Source organism: Scardinius erythrophthalmus (assembly GCF_964197995.2).
Source record: "Scardinius erythrophthalmus genome assembly, chromosome: 5".
Lineage (NCBI taxonomy): Eukaryota > Metazoa > Chordata > Actinopteri > Cypriniformes > Leuciscidae > Scardinius > Scardinius erythrophthalmus.
The window spans coordinates 29,190,304-29,202,480 of NC_138225.1; the positions used below are offsets into that span (position 1 = coordinate 29,190,304).

General features: G+C 38.9%; 1 protein-coding gene across 8 annotated transcripts in view; it reads right to left on the reverse strand.

The window, feature by feature from the left end:
• ncor1 (nuclear receptor corepressor 1) overlaps window positions 1–11,856 on the reverse strand; it is a 134,596-nt gene extending 122,740 nt beyond the window's left edge. For 7 of the 8 annotated variants that reach the window (XM_081365538.1, XM_081365543.1, XM_081365541.1 and 4 more), the window contains exon 1: window positions 11,491–11,856. The gene's annotated coding sequence lies outside the window, so the exon portion shown is untranslated. The remainder of the gene's footprint in view (window positions 1–11,490) is intronic. The other variant, XM_081365539.1, reaches the window with a different exon arrangement.
• Between the last annotated feature and the right edge of the window lie 321 nt (window positions 11,857–12,177).

Sequence of the window (12,177 nt, forward strand, 5' to 3'; positions counted from 1 at the left end):
CCTTTGCCAAGGCCATACACATCCAAAACAGACCAGAGGTAGTCCCACTGCAGCCTGTCAAACGCCTTCTCTGCGTCCAACGAAAGAACCCGCAGCTGGAGTGGGACAACCCAGGATTGGTGAATGATGTGCAGTAGTCTCCGAATGTTATCCGCCGCTAATCTTTTTGGCATAAAGCCAGACTGGTCAGGGTGGACTAATGAATTCAGATACCACTGTAGTCGCAAGGCCATAATTCTGGCAAACATTTTTATATCTGTGTTTAGCAAACTAATGGGTCTGTAATTTGCACAATTCGAATGATCTTTCGCTTTTTTGGGTGTCAGCGATGTAAGCGCCGTATTCATCAGTGGGTGAAAGGCCCCAACCTCTACTGCCACGTGGATGGCTGTCAGTAAGACAGGGCCGAGTAGATCAAAATATATAAGAAATAATTCTGCCGGGATCCTGTCTAAGCCTGGCGCTTCACTTTGTCTTTCTTAGCACCTTGTAACGCCCCTTTAAGTTCCTCCAAAGTAACTGGCTGTCCTAAAAATTCAGCTTCCTAAGTCGAGGTAGAGTAAGAGACTGCAACATTTGCATAGTTGACGATTACAGCACTTCACCAGATTTGTAATGAGACATATAGGGGTGGGCGATCTGATGGTTTTATATTGTGAACGTCCATGATCTACTTTTCAAGTGAATCGTAGAGATTGTGATCTTCTATGTCCTCATAATAGCCAGACTTTTATTTGGACGGCTCTGAGCACACAGCACTCACATTCTCTGTCTTCATTGGTTATGGTCTCGGTTTAACAAGTTTTGTCTTACCGGATAGAACTGTTAAACAAAGAAAGTAAACTGTATACATAAAGAATATCATAGCCTTTGCTTTTATATTATTAGTAACAAAAAGGCAAACACTACTAATACTTTACTATTTACCGTCAGCATTCAGCAAATGCGTATTTATATCATTTAAACAAATCTTTAAATATCTAATAAACATTTTAATTTCACAAACCTTGCAGGCTAAGTCGAATCCAGCAGTCAGCTATTTTGAAGTCCGCATTTGCAGCCTTTATGATCGCGTATTACTGTGCTTGACAGTCGGTCTGTGTAAATTGAATGCGGACAGGAGAGTTCAGTTTCACTTGAGACACATGATCAACAAACTGAACGCTTGATTTCAAACTATGCTGCACTATATTTAGTTGCCCGCTATGTCATATTCTTGTCATTTTCAGTGTGCTGTATGTAAAATTAGTGTTAGCTTGTCTTTATTTGAATAAATATGATTTCCAGTGCACACAAACTTAAAGGGACACGCTAACTTTTTGGGGACTTAAAGGTGCTCTAAGCGATGTTGGGTGACGTCACTTCTTGTTGACGTTCGAAGTATTGTCAAACAAAACAGAGGCTAGCTCGACCCTCCCTCCTCCTCATCCCATCCCCTCCCCCTCCCTTTCGCGCTTCCTGAAACAGTCATGAACGAGTCAAAGGCTTTTCCGATGTAAATTCGTGACTTTGCACGTTCCTTCTCCTTTTCCCTCTTCTTTGCTATTTGTTCATCAGAACGTCGTCTCATTGGTCGTGAGTCGGCCATATCAAAATTCAAGAGAATATAATTCTCTAGGACAAATATAATTTGTCTAGGACATCTCTCCTCTAGCTAACTTCCCTCTTCATGCTTCTCTCTCCTCCATTCCCAACACCCCCCTTCATGTGCACGCATACTAACCCCCCACCCCCAAATCATTCTTGTCATTATTGGCTGGAACACTGTTTGTTATGTTTCGTGGTCCAGGCTGGGCCAGTTTGTTTTTCTTGCCGTTTGTGGAGCCTGGGCTGTCTGCAAGAGACCGCATTTTTTTAAAGTGTGTTCAGGGGACAGGCAGCTAGCGGATAGTGAGGAAATGTTTGCTGTATGTGACAAAAAAAATTTTGGCCTAAAAAACGTGTGACATCGCTTAGAGTACCTTTAAGCTTATTCACCGTATCCCCCAGAGTTAGATAAGTCCTTACATACCCTTTTCATCTCCGTGCGTGCCATAACTCTGTCTGACGCACCCACCGGAGACCGGAGGCAAACGGCTCCAGCTAGCATACTGCTGTATACTGTATACAAAAGGCAAAGCACTGCTACTTCTTACTGGATTTCTCAGAAGGCGAAGCACTGCTACTTCTGCGGAGTGATTTGCTCGCAGCACCTGAGAAGCTCAGAGTTGGAGTAAATCACTCCGCAGAAGTAGCAGTGCTTTGCCTTCTGAGAATATAGTTCACAGTATGTATACAGTTAGAAGATGGCTGTGCTGTCTCATGTGACCTTGTTATTTGTACATGCTGTGACTATACAAATCACAATATGTAAATAGGAAAATGTTGGCGTTATTTTGTCACTTATTGGGAGCAGTATGCTAGATGGAGCCGTTTACCTCCCGTCTTTGTGCTAAGCTAGGCTAGCGGTGGGTGTGTCAGACAGAGTTACGGCACGCACGGAGATGAAAAGGATATGTATGGAGTTATCTAACTCTGGGGGATACGGTGAATAAGCTGTGAGTCCCAAAAAGTCGGCGTGTTCCTTTAAGGTGATTATACACAGGGCAACTTTTTGAGCAATGTTGCAGAGCGATGTTGTTTGGGCACTTTGACTTTCCTACTGAGAATGGGCAACAAATTTCTATCTGGATAATTTAGATCGGTCGTGGGCCCTGTGTCTCACCTGGTTGCCCGCTGACGGCAACATTCTGAAAAATAATGTAATACGATTACAGAATCTAGAAGTTACAATCTAAAGTAAGTCTGTTTAATTTAGAGATTTAAAAAAAAATTGTTTTCAATTTATTTATTTAAATATTAATTAAAATATATAGGATTTATATTGGCCTGCTCTTTAGGATATCGGCCATAAAAAAAACTAAATAATATCAGTCGACGACCACTATTTTGAAAACTGATTGTTTATTGCAATAATTGTTTTAAATTGTGAAAACAGATAAGTCCATAGGCTTGTTACAGTCTGGATATTCTCGATAGTACACCTCAAAATTGGTAAGATCGCGATTCAGATCGTTATTGTTTGTTATAAGATAGTGATATGAAATTTTAGGAAGATCGCCCACCCCTAGAGACATGTTTGTAAACTTGTTAAAGCTCACAGGTTTCTCTCTTGCATGTATAGAAATTAGAGCAAAACTTTGTTAAAGTTTCATTTATTTTACCATATCTATTACTGTCATATGAAACAGTGAATGTTATGTAGACTGAGCCACTAATATCACAAATAAAAAGAGAACCAAGTCCCCTTTAAAGTTCAGGTACAAGTCAAGTACTTGATGATCAAGTACTTTTACCTTTTTCAATTTGCACACAGAATATAGGTTGAAGCTCTTCATTTTGAACTCAAAGTTAACGAATCTTACACTGGTTCACTATAGGCTACTGTACTGTATAGGTTTGATTTATGTTGAAGTGCTTGGGACATGGCTTTTAATGGCGAGACTTTTGCTTTTGTAATCAGGCTCTCAAAAAAATCATATAAAATTTGGATTTAGATTTATCGGCCAATATATATCGTTATCGGCTTTTAAAAATAAAGAAATATCAGTATTAGCCAAAATTTTCATATCAGTGCATCCCTAATAATAATATAACCACCTTCTTTAATTTGGCTTAAAGTATCACGATAGTTTCATATCGTATCGAGACATGGTGAGTGTGTCATTACACCCTTAAAGTCCCCATGAAATCAAAATTGACCCTATTTACTTTGTTAGCGCATATTACTAGTCCTGTGGTGAACAATTAATCCGTGCAAGAAAATATTAAAAAAAATTTTTTTTTACCATGGTAATCTTTAATCAAAATCTGAAAATGCCCCTCCCCTCTGCATTGGAGGACCTTCTCTGATGACGTAGGTTTGAGGAATTGGTTTGGGCAACGCTTAACCACTCCCCTCAAACCGTTAGTCTGCTATGAGCAGAGATGGAGAGGAGGAGCGCTAGAGTAAAACCCTGCCCTCTGTTCAATATTCCGTTTCACTGGGAAATACGTCATAACACTGGAGAAAAGTCGTTTGCAACTTCCGGTTCACGGGGACTTTAACTATGAAACTTGCATTAGATGGCTGGCATTTATCTATGTATAATGCATCTGTCCCTATCCCAATAAACACAAATAATAACAATAATATATTTCTACAGCTGCTTTACAGGAAAATTTGTCTTATATTTGATTAAGTTTGCATCATTACTGTTACTTTCCTGTTTGTTATTGTAAAGGTGCTTGGAAAAAAAAATCTATTGTTTAAAGCACTATAAAAATAAAGATGACTTGACGCCAAATCACTGGTACGCCAGAGGTCATGTATTAATACATGTAAAAATGCACACTCAGTGCAGCACATAAATGATTTTCTAACAGAAAGGTAGAATAATGCAACGATAATAATGTAAGGGTGACATGGACATGTGCACGTGCACAGTATTTGTGGACTCAGTGCAGTCTCGTACTGTCTTGTGAAAGCACACCTGTTGACATTAGGCTCGATGCCCTTGCTGTCTGTGGCTGGACAGCATCCATCTCTCCTGACACAAGACATGTACAGCAAAATGCAACAACAGATGCTACTGAAGGGTTCAGTGGTTTACTGTAGCAATACTAGCAAAGTCCACAATCTTTCCATTATCATAGACAAACTGTAAACCAAGTAATAGTTGGGCTATTCCAGTGAGCCCACAAACACTTCTATTCCTCCATTCAAATCAATGCACTATCATTGGAGCAAATGCTAGACTGTTCCATGCATGCATTACCGTTTTACTTAAAGGTGCTGTATGTAGATTTTCTACCAAAACGAATCCTTTTTTATTGCCTGTGTGTGAAGGGGTTGTAATCTTACATTAAAATTATCCACTTTGCGGGTTTTGCTATTACCTCTGAAAGCAAGTATTCTTATTTTTATGTGAAGGTCCCGGGTCGGATTTACCGCCAGTGACGTCACCTGCATGCGCGCTCCCGAGCCTCTCGCCTCATCTAGCCTACTGACTTTGCACTCAACAGCGACGACACTGCAACTTATGACATGGACTTATGACTTATGCAACTTATGCCATGTCTGATAACACTAAGAAACGACCTGCGCCGAGCAAAACACAGACTCCAACACAAACTCCACATATTGATAAAAAATAAAAATAAAAGTTTTTTCTGCTGAAGCTCGTAAGGCCAGACGTAAATCGGATGAACTTAGGGTAAAAAACACGGATCAACATCGGCAGGGCATTTGAATAATGCTTGTGGTGCTTGCAGTGACAGAATTCGGCACGGTTGATAGGGTTCCATACTTATCATGGTACGAGCATGGAGCATTAGTTCAACGTCAAGCTGATAAAAGTAGCCTATTATTGTAACGTTGCAGTGGGAGTTTACCCGAGTTTCCAGCATGTTGTGGGATGCTTTGTGTGTTACGTCCGGTTGCGTCTCAGTCTGGCCGGTACCCTCAGTGCTTGCTCATTTGGTCATTTGTGCTTATAAACTTATTGGTTGCAATCTGAAACATTACCGCTAGAGGCCGCTAAAAACTACATACAGCACCTTTAAATATTAGCAAGAAAGCTTTTTGTATAATCCTGAAATATTCTGTTAATAAATTTTCATATCAGGTCAAAAGGTCAAGGGCATTTATTTGGCTTTCAGATCACAGGTCACGCTTCAGTACACACTAATAAGCTCTGTCCCACGTATCAACATGAGAGTCTGTTTGCATACCCAAATCAGTCAGCAGGAATCTCCATGACTGGAGCTGGCTGAGTGCTCCTCAGCTCAGAGTGTGTGCGGATTGGATTTTCCATACACACTTCATAATGCTTATCTGTCAGAGCCTGAACAAAAATACAGCCTAATCAGGAGGAGACCTATTGTTTGATGTGTCCACACTTCACTTTTGTACCTTTTGTCTCTCTTTCATCAGGTTCAACCTGTTCCTCCATCTTCTTGCATCCATTCATGCCATCAAATTCAACCTTTTGTCATCACTTACCCCCAAAATATGTCTCAGGCTATATCAAAAGCAATCCACAAAGAGAAAAATACTAAACAGGTAGCATTCATAAAACATATCAAACATTGACATCACTTATAAATTAAACCTGACAATGAAACACTGTAAAAGTTAAATATTCAGCACAAGAGAGCAGACAGCGAGCATAACACTCCCACATCCTGCAAAATCCAGGATTTTTCAGAAACATCTGCCACACTGATGTCATTTGGTCCCATCAACCCCACAACAGAGAAATATGAATATATAAAGATTCACTAAACCACCACTCTGGACATGATTTGATCGGTCAAGGAAATATGCAAAAGTCTAACTGAAAGCTCTACATCCATTTGTGCTGGGGAAGCTTATTGTTAAATCTTAACTTTAACAATGATCTGAGAACAGTTCTGATGGTCAAGATTACTTTTGGGCAGAGGATCAACCCATATCAGAATGAAATGACAACCTCTCCCAGAGGATGTTTCTCTGTGCTAGCCAATCTTAAAGGGACAGTTCACCCAAAAAAATAAAAATGAAATCATAATTTATTCACCCTCATGTTGTTACTAACCTGACTTACAGTTGGGTCTATGTTGTTTGGACCCCAAAGATCTTAGAAATATCTTGTGTTCCACAGAAGAAAGTCTTACAGATTTAGAACCACAGGGATAGGGTGAACTATCCCTTTAAAGTTGCCAATACGGATGCTCAAAATTAACTGGTTAACTATTAAGCGACAGTAAGAATTTAGACCGATTAATACTACTAATAATAATCATCAGTTAAACGGTTTAAAAAGTAATGCAAGTCATTTTTCAAGATATTGTAAAACGTTACCTGCATAGTTGAGAAAATGCTACACATATAAAATTGGGTTTTGAGAGAGAATAAAAAAAGATACGTCGGGTATATGCTGCATTTTATTACGCCAGAAACACCAGTAATTTCAATCCATGTTTATGAGACCGTATTTGGCTCACTGCAGTTCTAAGGAGAAAATACGCAGCAATGGTGTTAACTTATAAATTTGCACATGGTTTGTCTTAAACCATATGAACATTAAAAACTTGATTTTCACCACAGGGGGGCTTTAAGAATCCATTTCAGTATCGATTAAAATAGAGAAATCGATCATGTCAAACAATCATGGCACATGACACAGCGCGGATACGTTTAACTGTTGCAGTTTATCTGTTATGTGCACAAAATAGACGCTGAAGTAAAAATGTGCCATTCGGGGAAGCGCTAATTAAACGTCACTATTTCAGTCAATGATTTCGGGCATTCACAACCATTTTGGCCCGAAACCGAAAATTTTCAGTAGGGGAATTTTTTGTGCATTCCTAATAATAACATGCATGGATGAATTCTTCACAATAAGACCATTAAAATGCATTTCCATTTCATGGCAACTTTAACACACTCCCTGGCATCTATGTGCCTCATACAGATCTGGAGTCCTTGATCATCTCTCTACAAACAATGCCTTAAACCTTAAAGCACTGCATCTGAGGGGAGATGAGTCAAGGTGTTCAAACTTCAAAGGTAAAATAACTTGATAACTTTATTTAACATAACAGCCATTAATGCAACGAACATTTGAGTTGTACTGTTCTGGAACAGTGTTGTAAATAAATCAACCACTGATTCCTAACTGCATCCACCTTCGGAAAGCCAAATAAAGTGCTGCTTTTGCTTTTGCATAGAAACACACAGCGTCTCACAACATGGTGGCAACAACACTACTGATAACTGAAGCCACACCTACTTTCTTTGCGTATGGATTTGGGCGGCATTATGCGAATATTTCCACATACGTAGGTCGGTGAGGTAGAATTCGATCGAGGTGTTTTAGCTAGGTCTGGATCTGTCTTCTCTTTTAGATAGAATAAATATTTTTGTGGGAGACATTGAGATATGAACATGCAACATAACACACTAAAGAAAAAGGAAACCATGAAAAAGGAAAACACTCCCTTAAATTAAAAACTGAAACTCCTTAAATTAACTTCTACAATATAACTTTTATTAGTTATATTATAATAATTAGCTAAATAATTACAGCTCTGTGGAAATTAATTATATTCGCGAGAAGTTCTGTGTAAACGCACAAATAAAGCGCAGATATAGGGATGATCTGATTGATCTGCTCTGGAGATCAGTATCAGCTGATAATCACATTCTATGACTCGATCGGGAGTCACTTAAATAGGCCGATCTCACGAACCGATTGTCAATTGATGATGTCAGACTTTAGCACCAGAGTCATATCATCATGCTGTCTCAAGAAACAATGCGTTTTTAAGCCTTGTGATTTAAGAACAAGTGATCTGAAACCGCTCACGCGCAGTACGTTGTCTGAGGGACGGGCAATGAGCGCACATACATGGAATCCACGCACATAAAGCTGCTGCTCATACAGCGCATGAGTACTTATCTTACTGGTCTTGAACGGTCAAATACACACACTTATGTGTCAAAATGCCCGTATTTGCGAGTATCTTCATAAACAGTCGTTTATGTCTTAAGTTAACAATAGAATAGTATAGACTATCTCCCCAAAATGCAGAAAAGCTCAAATTTATCAAGAGAATCATGCCTTAAATACTTAAGTAGGACGTAGGAAGGAAGGACACAAAAATACTCAGCACTAGCTGAATAATATCCCTGATCATTTTTGTATCAGACAACTAATTTTGTTCATTTTGTTTCTATTTGTTTTTGTCCTCAGTCACATATTGGACAAAGTTTAATTACACGTATGGGTTGTAATTGTGTTCAGTTTGACATTAAGTCTTGTAGGCTCTTTAATAAGCCAGAGTATCCTAATATGAATGGTGTTTTGCATAAGGCCTGTTTTTAAACGCCTAAAAACTTAAATTCTTCATTGTAAAGTTAATATTTGTTAAGCTTATTTATTTGATTCTCGAATAAAACAACAATCTATAGCATTACTGTAAATAACATATTTGGTATTACTTATCTGGAGAGAAAAAAACACTGATGTTGTTCATATTAATCCTGTTATAAATAAAAAGATGCAACTGGGATTATTAACCTACACTAAAGTAATGTTTTTTTTTATTATTATTTAGGTGGTTTAGAATGTTCCATGCTTTTTTATTTATTAGAATTATTTGTACATGCTATATTTATTACCTGTTTGTTTACCTTTATCAAAGTTTTTTTTTTTTGCACTCTTTCAGACCATTTATAGATGTAGAAGTGTGTTTTGTTTTGTATGCAAGAAGGGAGTGAAACTGCAGAAATTGCAGTATTTAAAAAGTGTTAAATAAAACAGTTTGTTCAGTTCATTACTGTTGTTATAATTGTCAAAAACAGAAATTAAACAATAAATACTGAATCAGTTAATTTGTCAGTAATTAATCAGTTCTGTATATCAGTTATCGGGCACATAAACATGCAAATAATTGCTATCAGTTATAAAAAACATATCAATATATCGCATTGGCACAATGGGAACAAAACCCCTCCAAAACTTACAGTCAACGTGGCAGCTTGCCTCTAAGTATTTTCCGGTGCTTGCTCGCTCACTAGCATTACCGTGCCACGCTTGGCCACAGACACGGCAGCACAACAGTTACATGTCCTGTGTTTCACTCCACTATCCCTCAGCCAGCACATAAGGCAACAGCAATGATGGGGGGGGGGCACTCTGTTGCAGGCCTGGCACTCTTTACAGGCACATTGTATCTCTCCTGATGGCAAGCCTAATTAAGTTGCAAGTGGAGCCGCAAACAGAGCTGGGTTCTGCTGCAGGGTCGAGAGAGAGAGAGAGAGAGAGAGAGAGAGAGAGAGAGAGAGAGAGAGAGAGAGAGAGAGAGAGAGAGAGAGAAAGAGAAATACAGAGAGAGAGAGAGAGAGAGAGAGAGAGAGAGAGAGAGAGAGAGAGAGAGAAAGAGAAATACAGAGAGAGAGAGAGAGAGAGAGAGAGAGAGAGAGAGAGAAATACAGAGAGAGAGAGAGAGAGAGAGAGAGAGAGAGAGAGAGAGAGAGAGAGAGAGAGAGAGAGAGAGAGAGAGAGAGAGAGAGAGAGAGAGACAGAGAGAGAGAGAGAGAGAGAGAGAGAGAGAGAGAGAGAGAGAGAGAGAGAGAGAGAGAGAGAGAGAGAGAGAGAGAGAAGACAGAGATATGCTGGATTCACCAGCATTGCTTAATTGTGGGCTGTAAGTGTGAATGACAACTACTTTTCTTACCTTCTGCAGTTATGAACATGCTCACTGTGAACTTCTGCCTTTATGCCAGTGCATGTACTCTGCACCCTAATTAACAGATCTGAAAAATATTTCCTGAAAACATATTTACATTTCTGGGTGCACATTTCACTCGTTTCTGGGTACTAGTCCACATTTTGACATGCTAGAAATTGACACTCACCAACAACAAAATGTTGCAAGTGACTAAAACACTCAATCTCATGCTGGAACTGCTGGTACTTCCCCTTCAATATACAAGTCCTATTATGAACCTGTGAGCTCAAACTCATTCAGATGTTATGCACATTGAATTTACAGGGGTGCATCCTACACTTAAAGGGGGAAAAGGCACATAAAGGCACATTATATATACACAAACACACCATAATAAGTTATTTTTTTTCCTTTAATCTCAGCATTATAGTCAAATATATACATACACTGTTTGTACACACACATACATACGTATGTGTAATATGAAATATAAATATCAAAAATACTTCAAAACGCTGAGATAAAGGAAAATCCTCTCTAATAGACTGTTTATTTGTCCCAAGCAAGTCAATACAATATTTATGAGTACATTTGAATGTCTCTGGTAAACGTGTATGTCATTAAAGTATGTTTTATCTTTAAGGTTGATGACTTCAACAGACTGTTGCAAAGAACTGTCATCAGTTGTGAAGCGTACATAGGTGCACAAGTCCAAACTTTATGTAATTTCCAGGCAGCGAAACTGACATAGCCTACTGAATACAGTGGGTTTCACATTCAGCACTTGTTATTCTCGTTTCAAGCATGATTTTAGACACTACTCTGCCTTTTTACATGCAAGAAAAGGATAAAACATTTAATGTTTAAAGCTCATGTGTGTATATTACGGAGCAGACTTTAATGATGATTTTCAGCCATAAACTCCTGGCTGTGGTATGAACTCACACTAATGGCGTTAGCCAGCAAGCTAATATTAGTTAATCCGAGGAACAACATTTAACCGGAAACCACAAACAAAATCTTAATATCTCGGGTAGACAGAGATGTAAATCAACCTCATAAGAGATCACCTAAATCAATATATAGTTTAAAATGAGCCGGGGGAGAGTTCAAGGGAAACATCCGTTAGCTGAATGTTGCACCTTTGCATTCAAAACTGCGTCGCCATCTTGAACATACGCGCTCAGTTCTCACGAGCCTGCGTGTAATTCACCACAAAGCGCTCAAAATATTCACATTAAATAATACACTCACCTCATGTCCTTAAAGACACTCCAATAAGCGCTGAAAGGTTAGTCTGTGCGGTTCAAACGTGCGGTAATGTAATTCGTTGGCAGTGAGACTGCGCGAGCACTCACTCACACACACACACACTTCAAACACAGGCTTGTTATTTGTCCTCACTGAGTCGTGGATATAAATTTGAGTCGTTTTCTTTCAGATTCTGCGCCAGAAGTTAATAGCTGCTATACGTCACAAGTATGGCGGGTTCTTCTTGCTGAATGCCCGGTGGTTTGCATCTTGTGCAGCTCTGGTGCACCTGAGGAGATGGAGTGAAAGACTTTTTCTCAAGCAAACAGGATGAAACGGTGTGACGTTCAAACTCTCCCCACGGCCTTCACCCCACCCAAGCCTCAATCTCCGTATATTGCTGCACACCAGAAATACAGCGAAATTATGTTTTATTAAAAATCAACTTTTTGAAACGAATTGATTCCCGTATTAATAATTGTTTTATGCTTCCGCATTTGAAATTATTCCAGCTAAGGAGTTTATTAAATATAATTTAATCAATTCTGTCGTGCAGTTGTGCTTTTTTCTGACTTCAAAATTATATTAGGTGTATATAAGTTGGAAACAAATAATATCCTACAATAACCCAGTGTTTTTTGTTCAAACAATCCGATCTGCAGGTCTATAGGAACCATTAGTCAGGAAACG